The 24,141-nt window shown below is 41.7% G+C and overlaps 1 pseudogene; it reads left to right on the forward strand.

Annotated features, from left to right (window-relative positions):
- The first annotated feature begins 849 nt into the window (after positions 1-849).
- Positions 850-20,424, forward strand: LOC106022844 (annotated as a pseudogene).
- Positions 20,425-24,141: the final 3,717 nt, after the last annotated feature.

A 24,141-nucleotide genomic window follows, 5' to 3' on the forward strand; every position in this document is an offset into this window, starting at 1 on the left:
TATAAGAATAGGAACATTGACAAATAGGGATGATACAACACCTATTAAAATCATTTCAAGTGTCTGCCAATAACTGCAATAGAAGCATTTTCAAAATTAAATGCAGCTAATCATGTGAGCACAAGCCCTTAAACCCAGCCACTGGAAGAAACTGAATATTTGACAGTGGCCCACTGACTTACCATGTGACCTGAAATCCAACAAGTCATAAAGTAGGATGTGCATTACAGCAATGTATCAAATGAATGTGATATATAGGAATATGCCTGCTGGATGGTGGTGGCACACATCTTTAATCCCAGCACTAAGGAGGCAGAGACATGCAGATCTCTGTGAGTTCAAGGCCAGCTTGGTCTAAACAGCTACATAGAGAATCCCTGTCTCCAAAAACGAGAGAGAGAGAGAGAGAGAGAGAGAGAGAGAGAGAGAGAGAGAGAGAGAGAGAGAGAGAGAGAGAGAAAGCAGGTCCTGAAGGCACAAGCAAGCTAGCAAAGAAGTTGTCCATATCCCTATGGTTTCTACTCATGTTGCAAGGCCTTCTGCTGCCACCATACACCTATAGCCTACTGGGGTCTTCCGTATGATTTCCTGGCTGAGAAAGAGGATAGGTCCACTCACTATAACCTCAAGTTGTCAACTGGGAAAGTTTTACTTCCTCTTTCTGCAACTCTCAAGTTCTTCTGATCTCAAATTTTTGGTTACAGAGAGCGGAGTGCTCCTGCCAGGAGCCACAACAAACATATCCATAGAACTGAAAACTCAGACTTCCACCTGAACTTCAAATGCCCTTAAACCAACAGACTAAGAAAGGAATAACACCATTAGGAGGGGTGGTATATTCAGATTACCATGGGGAAATTGGATTGCCTCTCAAAAATGAAGGTAAGAATAATTGTCTGGAACCCAGGAGATCCTTTAGGACATCTCTTGGTGCTACTGTACCCTTTGATTAAAGTTAATGGTAAACTATAACAGTCCATTCCGGGATGGATGATGAAGGGCACAGACCCCTCAGGAAAGAAAGTATTGGTCATGTTTCTAGGAAAAGACCCAAAACCTGCTGAAGTACTTGCAAAGGCTAGAAGAAATACAGAATGAGTAGTAGAGGAAGGTAGTTCTAAGTTCTATCTAAGGTCACATGACCAGTTGCAGAAATAAGTTATAACAGAAATGATTATTTCTGTTGTATTTTGTGAATAATGTATTTGTACAGATATTTGTATATGTTAGTATTCAGGCATCTATACTGGCCTGCCCTTGGGGTTCTGACAGGATATGACCTCAGTTGCAGCCACTAAGAGCATCACCTGTGCACATTCACTGTGTTCCCTTTCAAAAGTCCCTTGGCACCTCCCATCTCTCCATTTCTCTCTCTACCTCTGTCTGTCTGTTCCCCTCCCCCTTTGTTTCTCTATCTGTCTGTTTCCCACTGTTTTTTTCTCTGCCTCCCTCTCCTGCCATTACTGTCCTCAGAGGCTGGTCTCCGCTCTCCCCTTCCTCATTTTCCCATTGACTTTACCGCAATTAAAAGTTTCTCTCACATGATACATTCTTAAATTGCAATAGTATCTTCTTTCAGGTTCCTCATCATATGTGGTAAGTTTGAGACACTAGAAAGATGTCCCCCAAGGGACATTGACACTATTCTAAATATATAATGGATTTGTGATTGTATGCGGGATAGTTAGGTTATGCTTAGGCATAATTATAACCTGGTTACTGTTTTTCATTTGGAAATTAATCATGACATAAAGTGATATGATTGTGTGTCAAGTTGACAAAGGATGGATTGTGATGGCTACTTTTGGTTGTCAATTTTACCATATCGGGAATGAAGTCTAATTTTGAAATGGAAAGGAAGAGTTGTGATCTGTTTGAGGCAAGAAGATAACATGTTGATCCAGATCCTGAAGCTGGAAGGCATACCTTTAATCTAAGTCACACCTTCTGCCTGAAGGACAATGGAAGATAGAAGATTACGTATTAGTTCTTTGCTTTCCCTCTCCCTGTCAGAACATTCATTTCTTCACTGGCATCAAAGCCTATTTCTTTGGGATTCAATCATACACAAAGAAAAAAAAAATAGCTGAGACACCATGCTTTGTGAGACTGAGCAACACTAGATTCTTGGGCTTTCCATTCAATGCTAGCCATTGTTGGACTGCAGCCTATAAGGCATTCCAATAAATCCCCATACACACAAATGTATATATATATATGTACATATATATAGATGATAGATTATAGATAGATGATACATGATAGATAGATATAGATAGATAGATGATATAGAAAGTTCTCAAAAACCTGACATAGTTCCTGGCAATGAACTTGTCATAATTTTACTTATCCATATCTCCAGCCCTGTTTACCCTGTACATACTTTAAACCCTTTTTGTATCATCTTGATATCAGGTAATAGGGAAGAGCTCATGGAAGTGAAAACCCAATTCGTGTAAACAATTTGGTAAAGACTTCATACTTGTCTTTAGTTACAATAAAAAATAATTGTTTTCTGTGAAGGCAGAGTGCTATTGAGTTCACCAGACCCAAGATAAATGATAAGTGGGTGTGTAATTGGGGAACAACTTACACATGTAAAAATAAGTAGCTGCTACGGTGTTCCTGCTCTGGACGATACAGTCTCTGACCTTCTGATATGATCCACAACCTAAGAGAGAGAGAGAGAGCCAGTGAAAGAACCCACCCCGTACTTCTCCACATTTCAGTCAGGTCCACAGAACCAAAGGCACAGCACACAAGACTGCAGCAGATCACTCTCATCTGACTGGTGGGTCCTCTAGAGGCTCTGGTTGGTTAGTGAGGCCTGAGTGACAGGACCAGGTGAGCAAAGGAGACACAGCACAATGGTTTAATCTGAAAAAGCAATTCCTGTGTGGCCCCAGGAGAACAGAAAACCAGAAACCATGAGTTGAATCCTGAGGTGCGGGCTTTTACCCAACCCTCCTCCCGGGAGTGGAGGCAGCAATAGAGGAATTTTAAGGGTAGAGTCTGGACTGAGGTGACTCAGGTGTGGGTCTATCCTTGACACCTTGAGGATGGGGTTTGGACAGGGCTACCAAACATTCCAGACTCTGTGCAAACATATAGAAACCTGTAGGTCTTCCATTTAAACAACCCAGACTCCCTGGGTATAGCAGCTTCAGTTTAACTCTGGCTTCTTCCTGATGGCAAGGGTTGATGTGGGGAGGGGTGATCAGAGCTCTGTGGGCTCACATTCAGCAGGAGTTATGGGTGGAGAAGTAATCCCTTAGGTGCCATCCTGTAGACCTCAGGCATCTGTTCCTTGAGGAGGCAGAGAAGGCAGTTTGGGTGAAGCTTCCACCACAACAGGGAGGTGCAGGTGGGGAGAGGCTGGTGCAAATCTATATGGCGTTTGGTAGAATCTTTTCAAGACCCTCCCTTGGGGTGCCAAGGGCAGGCCCTCCTCTGAACTCACCTCTCTTTAGACTCTGCCCTAAAAAAGCTTGCAGTGTCTCCCAGAGAACAGTTCCTGAGCAAATTGGGAGGATGTGGGAAAGGAAAGGGATATAGGAGAAAGAGAAGAGGAGCAGAGGAGAGAGGAGGAGGACATTAGGGAGCAGGGAGATTGAGTTGGGGGAAGATTAGAGGAGAGCAAGAAAAGAGATACCATAATAGAGGGACACATAGGTTAAAATAGAAATCTAGCCCTAGGGAAATCTCCAGGGATCCACAAGGATGACCACAACTAACAATCTAAGCAATAGTGGAGAGGCTACCTTAAATGTCCTTCCCCTGTAATGAGATTAATGACTACCTTAAATGCTATCCTATAGTCTTCCTCCAGTAGCTGATGGAAGCAGAAGCAGAGATCCACATCTAAGCTCTGAGCCAAACTCCAGGAATTCAGTTGTATAGAGGGAGGAGTGAAGAGCAAAGGGGTCAGGACCAGGATGGGGAAACCCATAGACACAACTCACATGAACAAGAGGGAGCTCATGAACCCCAGTCTGACAGCCGAGGAAACAACATACAACCAAACCAGGCTTCCTGAACGTGAGTGTCGGTTAAGAGGTTTGGGAAGTCTATAGGGACTCTGGCAGAGGAATCACTATTTATCCCTAGTGAACAAATGGACTTTGGGAGCCCATTCCCCGTGGAGTGATACTCTCTCAGCCTAGATACATGGGGGAGGACGTAGGTCTTGCCCCAAGTTACTTGACAGAATGTGATGATCACTTATGGAAGGACTCACCCTACCTGGGGAGTAGATATGTGATTGGAAGGGATGGTAAGTGGGGGGCATTGGAGGATGGGAGGGAGAGGGAGCTGGGATTGATATGTAAAATAAGATTGTTTCTAATTGAAACAAAGTTTATTAAATAAAAAAAGGATAGGAAAGATGGGGTGGTAAATACCTTAGCTAACAATTGCTGGTTCTAGAGCCATGAAATACTGGAGCTTCAGGAAAGATTGTGGACTCGGTCCTGAACCAGTCAGTCTCCCTTTGTTCTATGGTCTTCTCACAATACCCCTTCGACTGTTTTCATCTGGGATGGCTTTGAAATCCTGAAATTTCTTTCTCCACTTTCTTTTTTTTTTTTTTTTTTTTTTTTTTTGGTTTTTCGAGACAGGGTTTCTCTGTAGCTTTGGAGCTTTGGAGGCTGTCCTGGAACTCGCTCTGTAGACCAGGCTGGCCTCGAACTCACAGAGATCCACCTGCCTCTGCCTCACGAGTGCTGGGATTAAAGGCGTGCGCCACCAACGCCCGGCTCTTTCTCCACTTTCTAAATATCATGATTACAGACCTCTGCCACCATGCCTGGTGTAGGTGGCTTCATCTTCACTTAGTGATGGATTAGAATGACGGGATGAGTAACATGAGGAGTTGCACTTAACTATATTCAAAATCTACTTATCTCTGTGAGTCTGGCTTTCCCCATCTGCAGAATTAAGGCAGAACTCTTCCCACGTCTTTCGATGAGTTATTATAGATTCAATGATACAGAAAAATAATATTTCTCATAGTTGGAAGACAGTAGACTTTTCAGGCAGAAAGGCTGCATTTGCTGGGTACCTTCTTCTGTTACTGGAATTAGGACCAGAACCTTTGTCCTGGCTACTGTAACCAGTCAGGCTGTCACTCATCCTCAATAAGTCAATTAAATGAACCAACTTGCTGGGTGTTGGTGGTTGCATGCCTTGAATCCCAGCACTGGGGAGGCAGAGCCAGGAGGATCTCTGTGAGTTCGAGACCAATCTGGTCTACAAGAGCAAGTTGCAGGACAGCCTCCAAAGCCACAAACTCTGTCTCAGAAAATAAAAAAAAGAACCAGCTTACCTAGTGTCATGCCCAACTATAATGCAGGCACTCTGGAGTCAAGAATGACAGATCTCTCTGATGTCCTAGGACATCCTTGTGTGTAATGTGAGCACTAGGCCAGACAGAGAGTCAGAGTAATACTATTCTTAAAAATAAAAGAAACAATACAAAATGGAAATGACAAAATTAATAAAAATTTACAACATATTAATTCAGTTTGAGTAATATGCAGCAATAAAGAAAATATACAATAAATAATCCATCCCTGGGGTACTAACAGGCTTTTATAGATGGCAAATATTCGCAAAACTAAGTATTCTAAGGAAGGCAAATAATGAATTTTCCCATTCTCTAACTCACTCGTACATTCTCAGTTCCTGATTATCCTGTAATGTGGTCAGATAAGAAGTAAATGCTTCTTCAAAAGAGACATTCTCATTTGGAGGACTCAAATCTTTTCCCACAATGAGATTCCCAAGAAAATTACAATTTTATGGGTCTACTGTTTCACTAGTTGTAAGCCAAAAATAGACCCCACAAAGTTTACTTCTGGTCTCCACATAAGTATCGTGGTCTAAAAACCTGTAATCACATGACAGATACACACATATAACAGAATTTTTTGTTTAGCTTTTAATAAATCTCATTGTCATGACATTATAAAGCATCTCTGGATAATCCCCTTTGAAGGGAATACTTCAAGATGAAGTAGCCCATGGGAAAATAATGAGGACAAAAAGAAACATGGAGTTTCAAATAATAATTACTTATATACATATCCATAGCACATGAAGCTATGTAGTGAAATAATGGTGTGAATCACATGGTAACTATTGCTGCTTGACAAAGTTCCTGCATTTCAACATTGCAGACCAACCACACTTCTCCAGCACCTGCAGAGGCAGGCAGATCTCTATGAGCTCCAGGTCAGACTGGCAGAATGAATTCCAGGGCAGCCAAAGCCACACAGAAAAATCCTGTGTGGAAAAACGTGATGAGAGCCACATTCAGCTGCTTGGTGACAGTACACATGCTTAACCCCAGCACTCAGGAGGCACAGGCAGTCCGATTTTCTGAGTTTGAGGCAAGCCAAGTCCACAGAATGAGTTCCTGGGCTACACAGATAAACCCTGTCTTGAAAACACCAAAACAAAACAAAACACATAAAGAAAGAATAAGATCTTTGGGAAGATCATCATTAGTTAAGATAACCCCACTGGATTTTAGCAGTTACCCTGCTGGGTGAGCAGAGATCAAATGACCTAGACCACACAGACCTCCCAGCTTTGTCCTTCCACACTACAGTCAGACAGGATCCTGATCTGGGAAATATCGTAGTTTGGTAAAATCCAATCTCCCACAGTACTTCCTGTTCCTCTTCCAAGGCACAAGGTGCTGTATGTGCTCATTCAGTTATTCACTCAGTGTCCATCCTTTGCTTCAAACCCTGCAGCCAAACACAGTTCACATTCAAAGACTATCTGTTGTTTAAAAAAAAATAAAGGCCATGGATGAGAACACAAGGAAGGGACTATGGGAGGCCTTGGAGTCAGGAGAGAGTGGAAATAATGTAATTATAATCCCAAAATACTATGTTAAAAAGTTGAAACTGGGGGCTGGAGAAATGGCTCAAAGGTTAAGAGCACTGACTGCTCTTCCAAGGGTCCTGAGATCAATTCCCAGCAAGCACCTGATGGCACGCAACCATCTGTAATGAGATCTGGTGCCCTCTTCTGGTCATCAGGTGTACATACGTGCAGAACACTGTATCCATAGTAAATAAATGAAATCTTTAAGAAATTTACTGAAAAGTTGAAACAGGCCTTATGGCCAGTTGCTCCAGAGACTAGAGATTTGTATTAGAGCACACCAAGTACTACTCACAGTATTTCTCTCAGGACTATCATCTTAAACCTGGAAAAACAGTCATGTTTGGCAGGGCAACACCATTTTATCCAGTTCTGCTACTTAGGTTGAAATGGTGCAACTACAGGAATTGGTTTCATATTAAGTTCTGTTCTTTATCTAGATTTTCAATGCCTGATCCATGAAACTGAGAAATGGGTAGTCAGTACATTGATGGAACACCTAAAACTGATTACCTGACTCCACATGGCTAATTCAATGACTGTCACAACAGGAAATCTTTCTTCCTGTGCTGTAACTACACCTGCTTTACAGTTCATTTATAAAATTCTAATAGGGGTTCTCATTTCATTTATAAATTCATGATAAAATGTGGAGAACTTGGAGGATATTCATTTACTGCTTATTTTTCCCTCCCAGAGACCAGCCAAGTCCCCACCTAGGAGTTTCATGGCTGTCCTTCCAGCCCTAGGCAGCAGAAGCAGGATTAGGTGTTCAAAGCAATTCTCAGTTACGTAGTGTGAGGCACGACATTGACCAAAACCAATAGTTCTCAACCTTCCTAATGCTGTGACACTTTAATACAGGTCCTCATGATGTGGTGACCCCAATCATACAATTGTTTTCAGTGATACTTCAAAACTATCATTTTGCTGTGGTGAATTGTAATTTAAACATGTTTTTTTCCCAGTGGTCTTAGGCCAGTCCTGTGATAGTGTCACTTGGTTTCCCCAAAGGGAGCTGTGACCCCACAGGTTGAGAACCACTGCTCTAAACTGAGAGATAAAAATAAATAAATAATAGCACTTAAGAAAAAAAAGTAGGCAGGCGATGGTGGCGCACGCCTTTAATCCCAGCACTCGGGAGGCAGAGGCAGGCGGATCTCTGTGAGTTCGAGGCCAACATGGTCTACAGAACCAGTTCCAGGACAGCCTCCAAAACAATACAGAGAAACCCTGTCAAGAAAAACCAAAATCTGCATAAAATGGTGTGACCCTGCCTAACAGGGCTGTTATTTTTATTGATTTAAGAAGTACAGCCAGAGAAAACTTGTGAGTGATCCTTTGTGTTCTCTCCTCCAAATCCCTAGTTTGTGGAGCAGATGGCCATAGAGCCTGTTTCAAGTTTTCAAAAGAATTCTCAAGATTGTAATTGGTATCTATAGTCTCTTTCCTGCCTCCAAGGCCTACCATGACCCCTCACTGTTTTCTACTGCATGGCCTGTTTTTCTTTAACATCAGTTACACAGTAACCATACTGTCTGACCTATGAATGTTTGAATGTGACCTTTGTATGGCTGTGGAACTTCCGAGAATTAAGCAAAGTGTTGACTACCCAGGATACTGAGTTGTAATGGTATGTTCATATAAAAGACCCTCTGCCTTGGGAGAGAACAGGAAGTGTTCTGGGAGACTGGGAGAATGTCTACTAAAACACAAACTTTCCAGATTAGGGCCCTGTCTGCTGGGATGGGAGGGTAGAGCTAGGAATGCCTATGCTGTCTGAGATATTTAGTCTCTACATACCCAAGAGAGGAGCTGATGATACTCTGTGGTTCAGCTGTGTGGCCTCAGCTAATGATGCACTCTGGGAAGGCTTAGCACGCAGGAGGACCAGTTGGGATTAGCTAGCACAGTCTCTCCAGGATTCTCTGCTGGCTGTCCTTTAGGAACTATAATGAAAACCACAGTCACAGCATGGTGAGTGTGGGGGCTTCAAAGCAGGAGGAGCAGGATTGGCTAGCTGTCATTGCTGCTGGGACGGGGAGAGACCATGAGATGTGTGCTGTCCTAGGGAGTGACACTTGTCCTTTGCATCTCCCTGAGTGTAGGTATCCTATGTAGAGAGAAGGAGGCTGTGGGAAACTGTGATACTAGTAATATCAGTGTCCAGTGTCCATCCCAGGGTTGTATTGGGTGTGTGGTGGGATCAGACATTGTAAACTGAAAGTTTGGCTTCTGCAATTTATGAATATTGCTTTCCACTTTCAGGTTTGTCTTACACGTGTTACACATGGATTAGAAATTTGTAGAAGGGGGTTATGGGGATCATACTTCAGCAATACATGATGAGAATACTTTTAATTTTCTGCTACCTCCAGCTACAATGATGTGATTCAGGGAAGTTGAGTTCAGGGGAACAAAAGGAATTTCTGATCTGCGCAAGTTTCTCAGGTGTGCATGGTGTTGGGTGGGCGGATAGTGCAGATTCCACATGTTGTGTCATGATACATGTGGCAGGAAGCAGTCTTTAAATTACTCTTCTATGTAATTTTCTGTGTGGGTACCAGTGGGGCTGGGTTTGCCTCAAATCACAAGGGGACATAAGACTTTTCAGAACCACAGCAAAAGATTACCCCCATTTATAGAATGAGCTCTAGATCATGGGGCATCTCTGTTTGGAAGAAATGTCAATAGGTGGAGGGTCAGAAGCAGAACAGTTTAAGGGTCCTTTGAATTAAATTTGTGTGAGCTGTGACGTCTGTTTAATTTCTAAACACATAGAATCATGGATAGCTGGGTAACATTGGTCAAAATCTCAGTTTTTTTTTGTTTTTTTTGTTTTTGTTTTTGTTTTTGGTTTTTCGAGACAGGGTTTCTCTGTGGCTTTGGAGGCTGTCCTGGAACTCACTCTTGTAGACCAGGCTGGACTGGAACTCACAGAGATCTGCCTGCCTCTGCCTCCCAAGTGCTGGGATTAAAGGCGTGCGCCACCAACGCCCGGCTCCTTTGGTCTTTTGATGAAAAGTTGATCATATTTTCCTGCTTTTGTTCTTGTCTTTTCTCTCCATCCCCTTAATTATTTCACAAATATTGTATACCTTTTCAATTGCTGCAGATTTGGTTTTAGTATAGAAGTCCAACTGAGTCAACATGTGTATTATTCATTTGTAATCTCTGGAGAATTCTATCAGTTTCCAATTTGCATATAGCTTTGGAATCAGATAATCTGTTATAAGGTGTTGAGAATTTTCTGTGAATTGCATTAAGTTCGTGTTGCAAATTTACCTTTACAGTATATTAATATTGATGTAGCAAGTTCCCAATGATTATTTATTTACCTCTTTATTTATGTAGGCTCTTTATTCTAGTTGTTTTTAATCTGTCAAGACTTTTACTATTTCTACCAAAAAGTACTTTGGGTCTTGGCAGGTGGCTCACCCCAAATTCTTCTAGGGGATGACCTGAGTTCAGATCAGAACACCAAAATTTGTAGGCCCATAACTACGTGCTGTATCAGAACTGGGGTATCTGACTCCCTATTCTCTGTTACGTCACATGTACCCACATGGAAAACCTCTCTCACACACAAACTGTATACATTAAAAAATTGGGATAAATTTGTTTTTGAAAATTCCTGTTACTTATAAAGCAATGAAAACAAAACCAGTCACTTTGGGTGCATAATACAAATCATATACTGCTTCTTTTTAAATTTATTTAAAATTTAGGTGTCAGTCTAGATACCAACCCATGTTACCTTCCCTTCCCATCTCCAGCACCCTACCTCTCTCCCTTCCCATCCTCCATTCACTCCTCAGAGGGGGTAAGGCCTTCTTTCTGGTGTCAACAAAGTCAACAAAGTTGAGGAAGGACCAAACTACTCCATTCTGTGTCAAGAATGAGCAAGGCATCCCACCATAAGGAGTGGTCTCCAAATAGCCAATTCATGTACCCAGGATGGGTCCTGGTTTCACTGTCTGGGGTCCCCCAACAGATCAAGTCATAAAACTGTCACCCACATTCAGAGGGTCTAGTTTGGTGCCATGAAGCTTCCCCAGCTGTCATTCCATAGTCTGTGACCTCCCACTAGTGTCAGTAGTAGGAGGTGTGGCTTTGTTGGAGCAGGCTTTTCCTTGTGAGAGGAAGAAATGTCACTGTCAGGTCAGGCATTGCGGTTTCTAATACTCGGGATGCTGACCATTGTGTCAGTCAACTTCCTGTTGCTTCTGAGTCAAGATGGAAGGACTGTATCTCCCTGTACACTGCCATGCCCCTTGCCATGATGATGTTTAACTGAACCTCTGAAATTTTAAGTGAGATACCTCAGTTAAATGATTTCTTTGTAAGAGTTGCCATGGTTCATGTTGTGTCTTCACAGCAACAGAAACCTAACAAAGTCAGAAGATGTTACCAGGGAATGGGGCATTGCTGTGATAGGCTGGCCCTATCATACAATTTCTCTGATGTGTTCTGAGGAGTGTTGATCTGCTTGCTTGCCTCTCCCTTTATGTCTGTTCCTTAGGATTTCTTTCTTAAGGGTATGTGCTATTTAAATGGCCAAGTAATGCTGCATGTGAACCTCCTATTCAGTTTCCTTCTTAAGTGACTGGGTGAATACATTATAATATCCATGTCATGAAATAAGTGTGGGGAGCACCAGAATTATATGACTAGATTGTCAAAGAAGTATACCTCACAATGTCAGTATCACAGTTTCTGTTTTACACATGTATGGGTTATTTTAGGTTGCAGTGACCTACGATGATGTGCACATCAACTTCACTCAGGAAGAGTGGGCTTTGCTGAATCCTTCCCAGAAAAGTCTCTACAAAGATGTGATGCTGGAGACCTACAGGAACCTCACTGCCATAGGTAAAACTGAATAGTCCTTCATGATTTAAAATAAGGGAATAATTGTTTCTTGATTATTGATACTCTTCTGTAATTTTTATTGAGGAAAGTGAAAATTAGGTGAATAAGGTATAGTTCTAAGGTTCATTGAAGATATTAGCTTAAATTTTGTACAACTTCCATTACTATATCATATATTTTATGATATTGTGTTTTAGGCTACAGTTGGGAAGACCATAATATTGAAGAACATTGTCAAGGTTATAGAAGAGTTAGAAGGTAATTTTCATGTACATGTAGAACAAATTTGCCTCTGAAAAAAATTTTAATGTGTCTTGTAAGTTTTAAAGAAGAGCAACAGCGTAAATAAGCACAATTTAACGTATATTGATGATTCTTAATTTCTCACAAAATTATATACCTCAATGTCAGGTAGTACTTCTGTGTTTATAAGGCATGCCTGTGAAAAAGAAGACAAGGAAAAGATGCTTTAATAGGTACCAACATTTGAATTATAGCCCCATGAGAGCTATGCTATAGAAATGCAATCCATTTAATTTCATTGAATAGGTGTTTTGTATATGTCCAAGACTTCCTAAGATAGCATAGACTATAGTGAAGCTGGCATTACTCATATATTTATGACTTTGCTAAGTGTATGGAAAGGGTCTGCTTATGAGAGTCAAGAAGGTTGTTTTGAAGAAACCTTAATCTTTATAACAATGTCTGTGAGGAAAACAAAGTCAAACTGTGTGAATGCAATGAGGAACTGTTTTATTTGTTATTCTTTAAAATAATATCATGCCCAGGGGGAAGCAGTAGTACATACCTTTAATTCCAGCACTCTAGAGGCAGAGACAGGTGGAACTTCATGAGTTGGAGGCTAGCCTGGTCTACAGAGTGAGTGCAAGGACAAAAGCTACACAAAGACATTGTCATAAAAACTAAGAAAAAAATCATAAATACAAGCCATGTGGGCAAAGAATTTGGAAAGAAGCAATGTACCTCTCTCTTTTTCTTAGGCAAATCAGATGATATAAAAGATATTTAGTAGTTCCCACTTTGAGTGGAGTTATTGAATGTTATACAAGTTTACAATTGATTGGTTTTCCAAGTTCACAGGAAAGACATCAACACACACTGGAGGAAAAGCCCTATGAGCATTGGAATGTGTGAATGCTTCCATTTTTCCTGGTACAGTCTGCCAATGTAGTATGGCTCACACTACAGTAAAACTTATGAATGCAATAAGTATGGTAAACCTCTGAGTTCCTCCTGTTCTCTTCAAATATGTGAAAAATCTCATCTGAAAAAAAAAAGATGCCATAAATGTGGTCCTGAAATAAAGGCTCTTACTATCACAGGTATCTTCAAAGACACCAAACAACCCCTCATGAATAGAAGTATCATGAATGTAAAACTTAAGATCTGATTCCTCGTTATAATTAGGCAAAATTATAAAATCTAACTTATACAGATTCTAAGTTTCATCAGTGTAATGCAGGAAGTAAAGCTTTTACATTTGTCAAGTATCTTTGCAGGAATGAAAGAAGCCACATAGGAGAGAACCCCTGTGTTAAAAAAAAAATGTGTTAAAAAAAAACTTTGTGGGGTTGGAGAGATGGCTCAGAGGTTAAGAGCACTGACTGCTCTTCCAGGGGTCCTGAGTTCAATTCCCAGCAACCATATGGTGGCTCACAACCATCTACAATTCGATCTGGTATCCTCTTCTGGCATGTAAGCAGAACAGTGTATATGTAATAAATAAATAAATCTTTAAAAAAAAAAACTTTGTGACTTTGTGTGTTACAGGCATCTTCAAAGGCATGAAAAAATTCATACTGGAGAGAAACCATGTGAAAGTCTTCAAAATGGTGAACTTTTTGCGTGTCACAGTTGTCTTCAACTCCATAAAAGAACACAAACTGGAGAGAAAACGCTTGAATGTAATCACTGTCATAAAGTATTTGCAAGTCACTGTGATCTTAAAAGGCATATAAGAACACATACTGGAGGGAAACCCTACAAATGTACTCAATGTGATAAAACCTTTTCAAAGCACAGTGATTTCCTAATACATCAAAGAACACATACAGGAGAGAAACCCTGTGTTTGTAATCAATGTGGTAAAGCATTTGCAAGTAATAGTAACCTTCAAGGACATAAAAGAACACATACTAGAGAGAGACCCTATGAATGTAATCAATGTGGTAAAGCTTTTGCAATTCATGGTTACCTTCAAAGACATCAAAGAACTCATACTGGAGGGAAACCATATGAATGTAATCAGTGTGGTAAAACTTTTGCAAGTCATGCTCATCTTCAAGTACATAAAAGAACACATACAGGAGAGAAACCCTATGAATGTGATCAATGTGGTAAAGCCTTTTCACATGTAAGTACTCTCCAATGTCATAAAAGAACACATACTGGAGAGAAACCCTATGAATGTAATCAATGTGGGAAAGCCTTTTCGCGTGTAAGTAGTCTCCAGTGTCATAAAAGAACCCATACTGGAGAGAAACCCTATGAATGTAATCAATGTGGTAAAGCTTTTTCACAACGTGCCAGTCTTATAAGTCATAAAAGAATACATACCAGAGAGAAACCATATGAATGTAATCAATGTGGTAAAACCTATTCATATGTCAGTAGTTTTCAATATCATAAAAGAACACATACCAGAGAGAGACCCTGTGAATGAAACTAATGTGATAAAGCCTTTTTAAGAAATCACACTGCAGAGACACCCTATAAATGTAAGCAGTGTGGTAAAGTTGTGTACTCTGTATAACTCAATATTCTGTGCAATCCTGAAAAAATCATATTGGAGAGAATCTTAGTATAAAGAATATAGTAAGACCTAAAATGAACACATTTAGTTACACAAGATTCTGGAGAGAAAAATATCTGACCAGTGTCAGCAATCTGTTCAAGCATTATGATGTCTCTCTTTTGTTTGAACCTGCAAACTCATATGGACAAAAGTCCTACAAATTCATTGATAAGGTAACCCCTTTTGAGTTCACACCTTTGAGATTGGTTGATTTCTTTAAAATCCAATCCTATGCACTTGCTTTCTGTTACATGAACCAATTCATGATGAAAGAAAATTAAGATTCTAAATGCCTCAACACCTAGGAAACAGGAATGAATACTTACAAGAAAAAATATCCACGTGTATAAATCTGTTTGGTTAGAGAGTTGATTGAATTTTAATTATGTGATGTCCATGTGTGGGTTTGTGACTGTTCATGCTTGTTCCCAAGAAGGTTAGACCCTTGAGTATTCCTGTAGCAGGAACTACAGACAATTCTCCAAAACCTGACCTAGGTCCTGGCAATGAAGTGCCATACATTTGCTCATCCAGATTTCTAACCTGGTACATGTTTTAAATCCTTTTTGTATCATCTTGATATCAGGTAATAGGGAAGAAGCCATGGAAGAGAAAACACTATTCATGTAAACAATTTGTTATAGACTTTAGACATTGTACTTGTTTCAATTAAAAAAAAATGTTTTGTGTGAAGGGGAAGTGTTATTGGGTTTACTAGACCCAAGACAAATAATAAATGGGTATTTTATTGGGGATAAGAAAGAGCTGCCACAGCCTTCCTGCTCCAGAAGATGCAGTCTCTGCCCTTTGGACATCACCTGCAACCCAAGAGACAGAGAAAGACAGCCAGTGAGAGAGAGTATGCCCCATGTTTCTCTGCCTTCAGGTCATGTACGCAGAACCAAAGGCACAGCAAGATACAGCTTCTACTTCCTCAGAAGAGCTGAGCAGAAATCCTGGCACCAGAAGAACCCTCCCATCTTACTGACAGGTGGGCCAGTAAATGCTCTGATTGGCTAGTAAAGACTGAGTGACAGGGCCAGGTGAACAGAAGAGACACACATAGCACAATGGTTTAATCTGAGCAAAGAATTCCTGTGTGACCCCAGGGGAACAGAAAACATGAGATGATTCAAGAGATGGGTGCTTTGAATGCCCTCAGGGTGTGGAGCCAGCAATGTCTGGCTTTTAAGGGGTGGAGTCTGGACAGATGTGACTCCATGTGAGGGCCCATCCTTGGCACCTTGAAGGCATGGTTTGGAACAGGGCTCCCAAACATTCCAACCTCTTTGCATAGATAAAGAAGCCTGTAGAGCTTTAACCTAAACAACACAGACTCCCTGGGTATAGGGGCATTAGTTTAAGTCTGGCTTCTTCCTGCTGACATACAGCAATTAGGGGAGGGGAGAGTCAGGATTCAGTGGGCTCACATTCAGCAGGAGGTATGGATGGAGAAGTACTCCCTACATCCTGTAGACCTTGGGCATCTGTTCCTTGAGTAGGTGGAGAAGGCATATTGGGTGAAGCTTTCAACATAACTGGGTGGTGCAGGTAGAGTGGGGCTGGTGTGAGTCCAGGCAGTGTTTTGTGGCACCTGTACAAGCCCTGCCCTCGGGGTGCCAAGGGTAGCCCTCCCCTGAGTTCACCTCAATTCAGACTCCTTCCTTTAAAAAAAAACTGCCATTGTTCCTCATAAAAGTGTGAAGAGACGCCGGGCGTTGGTGGCTAATGCTTTTAATCCCAGCACTCAGGAGGCAGAGGCAGGTGGATCTCTGTGAGTTCGAGACCAAGCCTGGTCTACCAAGAGAGTTCCAGGACAGGCTCCAAAACAATACAGAGAAACCCTGTCTCGAAAAACCAAAAAAAAAAAAAAAAAAAAAAAAAAAAGGGAAGGGACAACATCTCCTGAGCAAATTGGGATCATGGCAAGAGGGAGGTAGGAGAAAGAGAAGGGGAGCAGAAGAGGGGGGGGAGGAAGACATGAGGAGGCAGTAAGATTGAGTCAGGGGAAGAATACAGGAGAGCAAGAAAAGAGATAGCATGATACAGGGAGCCATTATAGGTCTAAAGAGAAATCTGGTATTAGGGAAATGTTCAGGGATCTACAAGGTTGACTCCAACTAGGAATCTAAGCAATAGTGGCTACCTTAAATGCCCTTTCCCTACAATGAGATTGATGACTACCTTATATGCCATCCTAGAGCCTTCATCCAGAAGCTGATGGAAGCAGAAGCAGATACCCACAGCTAAGCACTGAGCTGAACTCCTGGAATCCAGTTGTAGAGAGGGAGGAATTATGAGCAAAGGGGTCAAGACCACGCTGAAGAAACCCTCAGAAACAGCTGACCTGAGCAAGTGGAAGCTCATGGACCCGATTGATAGCTGGGAAACCAGCAATGTACCGAACCAGGCCCCCTGAACATGGGTGTCTGTTAGGAGACCTGGGCAGTCAATGGGGCCTCTGGTAGTAGAAAAGTGTTTATGCTTAGTGCACCAATGAATTCTGGGAGCCCATTCCACACAGAGGGATACTCTCTCAGCCAAGATACATAGGGTAGGGCCTAGGCCCTGATCCAAATGATGTGACACATATTGATAATCCCCCATGGGAGTCCTCACCCTCTCTGGGGAGTCCATATGAGTGAGATAGGGGGTTCATGTGGGGCATGGGAGGATGGGAGTGAGAGGGAACTGGAATTGATATGTAAAATAAGATTGCTTCTAATTTAAATAAAATTTATAAAGGAAAAAGAATAGGAAAGATGGGGTAGTAAATACATTACCGAAAAATTGCTGGTGCCCTAGCCCTGAAGTACTTACTGGAGCTTCAGGGAAGATTATGAACACTGTCAAGAACCAGTCATAGTCTCCCTTTGTTCTGTAGTCTTCCCACCACACACCATGCGCCATTTTCATCTTGGATGACTTTGATACGCTGAAATTCCTACCTCCACTTTCTAAGTACCATGATTACAGGTCTCTGCCACCATACCTGACTTAGGTGGCTTCCACTTAAATCAGTGAGGCGTTAGCATCATGGGATGAGTAATATGAGAAGATGGACTTAACTATATTCAAAATCTACTTGTCTCTGTAAGCCAGGGTTTCACCATCAGCAGAATAAAACAGAGCTCTTCGCAGGTCCTTTGATGACCTATAACTCACTCAATGATAAGAAAAAGTGCTATTTTTCATAGTTCAAGCAGAGTCTGGGTGCTGGCAAGCCTAAACATCCAGGCTCAGTTACTCATCCTCAGGAAGCCAATTAAATGAACCAACTTATCTAGTGACATGCCCAACTATAATGCAGGCACTCTGGAGTCAACATGGACAGATCACTCTGATGTCCTAGGGAAACCTAGTCTATAGTGTGATTTCTAGGGAGTCATGGTAATAATATTCTTACAAAGAAGACAAAAATAATACAAAAGGGAAAATGACAAAATTCTTAAAAATTTAAATCATATTTATTCAATTTGACTAATTTGGAGCAAAAAAAATACAGTAAGTAATCCATCCCTGGGGTCCTAACAGGCTTAGATAGAAGGCAAATATATGCAAAACTATAGTATTTAATGAAGTGAAATAATGAATTTTCCCCATCTCTAAAATACTTCCACATTCTCAGTTCCTGTTTATCCTGTAAGGGAATCAGATAAGAAGCAAATGTTTCTTCCATAGAGACTTTCTCATTTGGAAGAGTCAAGTCTTTTCACACAGTGAAATTAGAATTTTGTGGGTCTACTTTTTTTTTTTTTTTGAGACAGGGTTTCTCTGTATTGTCTTGGAGGCTGTCCTGGAACTCGCTTTGTAGACCAGGCTCTCCTTGAACTCACAGAGATCCACCTGCCTCTGCCTCCCGAGTGCTGGGATTAAAGGCGTGCGCCACCAACGCCCGGCTTTGTGGGTCTACTTTTTAACTTGTTGGAGGCCAAAAGTAGACTCCACCCTGTTGATTTCTGGTCTCCACATAACAGTCATGGTCTAAAGACCTGTAATCACATTACAGTCACACACATAAACAGAAGTGATTTTGATTTGTTTTAAATAGATATCAATGTCATGACATAATAAACCATCTCTGGATAATCCCCTTTGAGGGCAGTACTTCAAGATGAAGTGCCCCGTGGGACATGAAGAAGCATGGAATTTCATATATATAGCACATGAAGCTATGTTGTGAAATAATGTGACCATTGCTGCTTGACAAAGTTCCAGCATTTTGACATTGCATACCAACCACACATCTCCAGCACCTGCAGAGGCAGGCAGATCTCTGTGACCTCCAAGTCAGACTGGCAGAATGAGTTCCAGGACAGTCAAAGCCACCAGAGAAACCCCGAATAGAAAAAGGTAATGAGATCCAGCGTTGTCTGCTTGGTTGCTGTGCACATGCTTAACCCCAGCACTCAAGAGGCCGAAGCCTTTGGGTTTTCTGAGGTTGAAGCCAACCAGGTCAACAGAATGAGTTTCAGAACTACACAGATAAACCCTTTGTTGAAAACACCAAATCAAAACAAAACACATAAAGAAAGAATATGATTCAGCTTTAGTATGAATTGTAACATCTGGTGGTAGCCTGCATAGATAAAAGATACATAAGAAGCTCTCTCTCTCTCTCTCTCTCTCTCTCTCTTTGGCTGCTTACCTTAGTTCTGGTTACCAAGTTCATTATTTTACTAGCATTAGAGCCTACATCTTTGGAATCTTGGTGTATAATGAAGCTGAGACATCCAGTCTAATGAACTAAACAACTACTATAATCTTCAAATTTCCTTTGGTACGCAGCCATTGTTGGACTAGCTCTACCTGAGCCTGCGAGACAGTCTAATAAGTCCACTTTCTACATACATGGAGAAATTCATTCTACCAGTACTATTCACATAGAGAACTTGGAATGATGCTGTTAGACTTTCTTTTGTTTCATTTTAAACTGCTCACCAAGGAAGTTGTGCTGGCTAACTACAGTGTTCATAAACACAATCTTCCTAGTTCCATTACTCTCTAAATATTCAACTTTCCATGAAGACTACCCTTTTTATTATTATGCATTTGCCAAGAGTTTGCATTTCAGGAATAAATTCCTATAGCAATGGTGCCATCATCTAGCCTCTGATGGGAGAAAGACCTATTATCTTGTTTATGATCTGGTTCTTACTTTTCTTTCCTGATTTACTGAAGTTCCAGTGACAACCAGGCAAAAAGCACCTTCGGTTTACTTGACCCCAATGTAAAACCACATAACAAACATCTCCTTTTGTATCCTTAAATCTCTCTTTAGTGGTTAATATTCCGGGAACCCTTCCAGTTTTTGACAGAGAATCACTCCTTGCACATAGGAAGTATAGTGGGCTGTTCAAGCTAGCTAGCTACATTGTGTCCAGGAAGAAGGGGAAATGCCTACTGAGTGCAGGAAGATAGCAGGGTCTGTTACTGGAGTCAGGGGCAGGTGCTATAGCAATGCATATCTGTGCTGATCTAGAAAAGGCCTTTGTTTGGGGTGGAAGGCAGGTGCAGGAACAATTGTGCTGTGTCTTTAAGGACACTGTAACCCTATGGGATGTGATCGTATCACTCAGGCCTTACTAGCCAATCAGGCCCCTAAGTGACCTGCCATGCAGAAGAGGTACACTGTACTTCCTGCCACCGGATTCAGACTTGGCTTTGTTGCCAGTGGTTTCATGTTCCGTGCTTTGAGCAAGGGTGAGTTAGAAAACTGCAACATGGAAGGAAGGTACTGCTGTCCCCAAATGGGGAGTGGCGAGGGTGAGGTGCTGCAGCCGGTGTGCTTGGTATTCCTTGGATCTGAGTGGGAAGCTGCAGCCAGACTCCCTGACCTGTGAGGTCCCATTCAGTCCTTGAAAGGTCCTGGAGCCAGAGGCAGGCCTTTGAATAACTTTGCTCTGTGGGCTGAGTCAGCTCTGAGCATTGGGAGCAGGGAGCTGTGTGTAGAAACATGTGTGTCGTCAACTCCAACTTGCTTTTGGTGCATCCATGGAAAGCAGGTCGCCAAACTTGAAGAGGCTTAGTTTCTTCAGTACCTTGTACTTTTCATTTTACCTTTGTGTGTATGATCCACTCTTTGTTAATAATGTGGAGGTTTTAAAAGGCATCTCATGTGTTGAGTAGCATTCCACTGTTTTTGTTTTTTTGAGACAGGGGTTCTCTGTATTGTTTTGGAGGCTCTCCTGGAACTCGCTTTGTAGACCAGGATGGACATTCCACTTTTAAGTTGTGATGTAGAAGAGGAATATTGGTAATACAATGGATTTACAAATGCTTAGGAGATAGGAAGTCTCATAAAGTAGAATTTAGCTGAGGGAGGACTACCTCTAAAATACCCAAAGATGAGTGTTTACTCACCAGGCCTATTAGAAATTAGGATATAGATTTGTTCACTAGGAGTGTGACATTTGGCTCCAAGCCATTACAATGAGCCAACCCTGATTTACAGCCATCCCCAAGGCCAATCTCCATATCAAAGAAAATGCCTGTAGCAAGCTGCTCAAGGAGCCATTACAGGGTCACAAGCAACCTTAAGGCCTGGTTTGCCATAAAGTTCCAGTTTTCCTCCTGAGAAAAGCATAGTTCTGCTGGGTGTTGGTGGCACACGCCTTTAATCCCAGCACTCGGGAGACAGAGGCAGGCGGATCTCTGTGAGTTTAAGGCCAGTGTGGTCTACAGAGCAAGTTCTAGGACTGCCTCAAAACAATACAGAGAAATCCTGTCTCAACAGACAAACAAACAAACAAAAAGCATAGTTCTGTCATATGGGCAACAGGACCGCAGGTGACAGCTATTTGGAAAGTAAAACACTGTAGTGTTGAGGATTTGCCTGATCAACCAAGGCTTTATCCAGGCCCTCAGGCAGGGAGGAGAAACATTCTTGGGAGATCTAGTAACAGCCTGGGGCCTAGGCCTTCAGAGCTTTACCTAAGGTCCTGATATATTGGCAATAAACAGAGAGCCTTGTCTAGATCCGGGAATTTGCTTGGGAGAGCTGGTAATTTGCGGACAGGTTGCTTCAAATGGGGAGAACCAAACTCTTCCCACTACACGGAGCTAAGGTCCCAAGGTCACTGTGGGCTTAGTCAGTAATGACCTTTTTTTTTTTTTTTTTTTTTTAGTGTTTTGAGGCAGGGTTTCTCTGTGGCTTTGGAGGCTGTCCTGGAACTCACTCTGTAGACCAGGCTGGCCTCAAACTCACAGAGATCCACCTGCCTCTGCCTCCAGAGTGCTGGGATTAAAGGCGTGCACCACCAACGCCCGGCAGTCAGTAATGATCTTGAGATACCCTGTGTTCCCTTTGTGCAGCATTGTTTAATTAGCCTTCTCCCTGAATTTGTCCCATTGCATGACAGTTTCTACTGACTTCATAGAAGTCATCCATCTTCTTCCATTATCCCCCTGGAAGTAGTACACAAGATGCTATTCTTCTTAAGAAGCTAACTTGATGTGGGACATATCTTGTGCAAGACCTCCCCATCCCAGCTTTTATCTTTTCTGCCTTCTACATTTCCTGTCTTTACCATTTCCTGCCACCTTCACCTTAGTGAAGAAGATCCTATGTCAGGGCTTTGGTGTTCTTAAGAAACAATTCTGGGAATATTTTTGATGTGTAAGTCTCCCATCTGCTGAAGTAGCTAGAAATGCTGTCTCCTGTCTCTATATAAATTGTTCAAAGTGTAACCTGGACCATGACCCAAATGCAACATTTGTCTAGGCTGGCTCCTCCTTGAGTATTAGCCAGAGATGTATTTATTAAAAATTAAATGTATTTTTCTTTATGAATGTCCTAAGTGTGTGAAGTAATTTCTCCCTGGTAAGGCATATTAATGTTAGAACTGCTACATTTCCATTCTGCTAGAAAATTTTTTTCTGAAGCAAGTTCTATTATGTTGACTCAGGTTGCCCTGATTCAAGTCTGTTGCTCTCACAGGCAATGACTTTGCTGTCTTCTTTACTACAACTTTAAAGTTCTTACATGAATGTACCACCTCAGAGAGTTAAAATTGTCCATTTGAGTCATGTAGTCAATTATAAAATGAAGTCACAGGAAAAGGACATTCATGGAGGAGCATTGCTTCTGCCTTCAGACCAAAACAGGAATAGTTTACACTGCAGGATAATTCATGGTAGGCAACCAGCTACTGGAGTCACCATTATGAAAAGGGACCTGATTGTGGTAGGGGGAAGTGATTTTGTATTTTCCTGCATGTTTTAATTCCTGTCATGTGAATAAACACTGACCAGATTGTGTGAGTGCACAGTTTGGGAAAGTTATCTTGATCTAATGAATATTAAGTTTGCAATTAGGTAACTATCCTGTGCAGATATGTTCTATCCTGCTTGACACAGCTTTCTTAGCTCAGAAGTTTGAGAAGCAGGTCATTGACTATAACTATGTGTCAAATTACAAAGCTCAGTAGCCAACATATGCATATATTTATCTCTCTCTTTTTTTTTTTGTTTTTTTTGAGACAGGGTTTCTCTGTATTGTTTTGGAGACTGTCCTGGAACTCGCTCCGTAGACCAGGCTGGTCTTGAACTCATAGAGATCCGCTTGTCTCTGCCTCCCAAGTGCTGGGATTAAAGGCGTGCGCCACCAACGCCCGGCTGAGAGATGGCTCAGCCATTAAAGGCTAGGCTCACAACCAATCTATCTCTTATTAATGATGGTAGTAATATGTTGTTTGTAATCTAACAAATAAGGCTTGCTTGAAGATCAGAGTGCAGAGCTAAGTCACTAGTTAGCTACACGCCTGGTTAAATGCTAAGCCACTAGTTAACCACACACACTAAGCCACTAGTTAGCCATAAGAGGCAGGAGATAAAGTACTCAAGGTCGTCCCTGACCAGTCTGTGGTGGGGTACGGCTTTAATCCCAACACTTAGGAGACAGATGTTTATGGCCTTAACATACAGTACAGTGAGTACAGTTTTACAATGCAGTAAAACAGGTTCTATCATTAGCTTTTAGAGTCCAGCCAACTGACTCCGAGGCTGGTTTTCCTAAGGGTTAGGAGGTAGTGAATGGATTGAGGCTTACATGGTCCAACACAGAATCATCTAAGAATGACTTGATTCCAATATTTGTTTCCCACAGTGACTTTCAGGCAGTGCAGCTAGCTCTCTGTAACACAAAGGCTCTCTTTTCCCAATAACAGGATTGCATTGGACTATTCACAAGTTCATTTCATGTACCCCATGTCCCAGTGATCTGAATCCTGACCCTGCTTATTCTCACATTAAACACAACAGAATAATAACTCACAACATTGAAAACATTAAGCCAGTTGTGGTGGCGTGTGGCTTTAATCCCAGCATTTCAGAGGCAGAGGGAGGATAATCTGAGGCAGTCTGGACTACAGTGAGTTGTGGGTCAACCAGAACAATATAAAACAGACCCTGTCTCACAAACAAACCAAACCCCAAGTGAACAAGAACACAAACAGCAGTAACTAACTGCATTCTACCTCAGTAACCAATGTACACTGACAGCTTGGATTAGGTAGGAACTCTTCTCCAAATTAGAGGCCACCCCGTTGTTATGTCACATT

This window comes from Mesocricetus auratus, unplaced genomic scaffold (genome assembly GCF_017639785.1).
Source record: "Mesocricetus auratus isolate SY011 unplaced genomic scaffold, BCM_Maur_2.0 Super-Scaffold_100023, whole genome shotgun sequence".
Taxonomy (NCBI): Eukaryota; Metazoa; Chordata; class Mammalia; order Rodentia; family Cricetidae; genus Mesocricetus; species Mesocricetus auratus.